This window comes from Bison bison, unplaced genomic scaffold (genome assembly GCF_000754665.1).
Source record: "Bison bison bison isolate TAMUID 2011002044 unplaced genomic scaffold, Bison_UMD1.0 scf7180017864491, whole genome shotgun sequence".
In the NCBI taxonomy this organism is placed as follows: Eukaryota; Metazoa; Chordata; class Mammalia; order Artiodactyla; family Bovidae; genus Bison; species Bison bison.
The window spans coordinates 21,263,213-21,265,557 of NW_011495050.1; the positions used below are offsets into that span (position 1 = coordinate 21,263,213).

The following is a 2,345-nucleotide window of genomic DNA, read 5'->3' on the forward strand; positions in this document are numbered from 1 at the left end:
TAGTCTTTCCCATTCTGTTGTTTTCCCTTATTTCTTTGCATTGATCGCTGAAGAAGGCTTTCTTATCTCTTCTTGCTATTCTTTGGAACTCTGCATTCAGATGTTTATATCTTTCCTTTTCTCCTTTGCTTTTCACTTCTCTTCTTTTCACAGCTATTTGTAAGGCCTCCCCAGACAGCCATTTTGCTTTTTTGCATTTCTTTTTCTTGGGGATTGTCTTGGTCCCTGTCTCCTGTACAATGTTACGAACCTCATTCCATAGTTCATCAGACACTCTATCTATCAGATCTAGGCCCTTAAATCTATTTCTCACTTCCACTGTATAATCATAAGGGATTTGATTTAGGTCATACCTGAATGGTTTAGTGGTTAGTTTATATTAATGTTTCTAACTTAGCCTCACATTGAAGTATGCCTACCTCCATTTTTTAATTCTTCATCCAAATTATATTTCTTTAATAATTCAGTGAAACATTATCACTCTAAGTAAAAATATTGGCTTCCTAACAAAGTTACTATAATCACTAATTCTTTTATCACTAATAATCACTAATTTTCTTTATTTCTTTTAAGCATAAAAGAGTAATACAAAGAGTGAAACTACTACATAACATTTGAATTTTCTTTGCTTTTCTCTTTGAATACATCTCACTAAGGATGTCAACACCAATTGTTTTGCCACTCAGTAAGTCTTCATTTTGCATTTTTATATTATACTCACCAGTGTAGGGTCTGGTTCTTTTCTTTTGGTCCATCTGACTGCTTCAGTAGGCAGATGACTGACACTTCTGAGTTCTTGGATGAAGTGACTTTCAGCTTCTCACTTTTTCCTCTTGAGAAATTAGGATTTTTTTTCTCTTAATATATATTTCATTATAGTTCACTTACAATGCTTCAGATGCACAGCAAGATGATTGAGTTATATATATGCACATATGTTATTTTTTTGCCAACAAAGGTCTGTCTAGTCAAGGCAATGGTTTTTCATGTGGTCATGTATGCATGTGAGAGTTGGATTGTGAAGAAGGCTGAGCTCCGAAGAGTTGATGCTTTTGAACTGTTGTGTTGGAGAAGACTCTTGAGAGTCCCTTGGACTGCAAGGAGATCCAACCAGTCCATTCTGAAGGAGATCAGTCCTGGGATTTCTTTGGAAGGAATGATGCTAAAGCTGAAACTCCAGTACTTTGGCCACCTCATGTGAAGACTTGACTCATTGGAAAAGACTCTGATGCTGGGAGGGATTGGGGGTAGGAGGAGAAGGGGATGACAGAGAATGAGATGGCTGGATGGCATCACTGACTCGATGGACATGAGTCTCAGTGAACTCTGGGAGTTGGTGATGGACAGGGAGGCCTGGCGTGCTGCAATTCATGGGGTGGCAAAGAGTCGGACACGACTGAGCGACTGAACTGAACTGAACTGATATGTTATTACAAGATATTTACTATAGCTCCCTGTGCTATACAGTAAACCTTTGTTGCTTGATGCAGATCTATTTTTTAATTATAAACCTAGCATTCTATTCATATGAAGTCAAACAAGTGGAATCAAAATATAATAAAATTTTTAGTTAGGCAAAAATACGTAAGTTTTCTAAAATATATATATTACATGTATGACTTCCCTGGTGGCTCAGACGGTAAAGCGTCTGTCTATAATACAGGAGACCTAGGTTCGATCCCTGGGTGGGGAAGATCTCCTGGAGAAGGAAATGGCACCCCACTCCAGTATTCTTGTCTGGAAAATCCCAAGGATGGAGGAGGCTGGTAGGCTACAGTCAATGGGGTCGAAAAAGTCGGACACAACTGAGTGACTTCTCAAGGCTTTATCAAGCCTTGAGAATATCAGAAAAAAGAAGAGATGGAGAAATTAGAAAACATAAACTAAATGAAATGAGAGCACTGAATATGAAATACAAAAAGTGAAACAAACCTGATAAAAATAAAAGATCATCATATACCCCACTGTTTTTAAACATGGCTGTTCATTAGAGACCTATCTGGAGCTCTGGAGGAAAAAAAAGCAATACCTGGGCTTTGGTATTTTTCAAAAAATTCAAGATAATTCTGATATGCATCTGGGCTTTAAAAAGTGATTACAGGTTTTCCTATTAAATCATAGTTTTGGTGATATCAGATCAGATCAGATCAGTCGCTCAGTCGTGTCTGACTCTTTATGAACCCGTGAATCACAGCACGCCAGGCCTCCCTGTCCATCACCATCTCCCGGAGTTCACCCAGACTCACGTCCATCGAGTCAGTTATGCCATCCAGCCATCTCATCCTCTGTCATCCCCTTCTCCTCCTTGCCCCCAATCCCTCCCAGCATCAGAGTCTTTTCCAATG

The 2,345-nt window shown here is 38.9% G+C and overlaps 1 non-coding gene across 1 annotated transcript; it reads left to right on the forward strand.

Moving 5' to 3' along the window:
- Positions 1–1,621: 1,621 nt before the first annotated feature.
- Positions 1,622–1,693, forward strand: TRNAY-AUA. The gene has a single exon. It is a non-coding gene; the product is annotated as a tRNA-Tyr (tRNA).
- Positions 1,694–2,345: the final 652 nt, after the last annotated feature.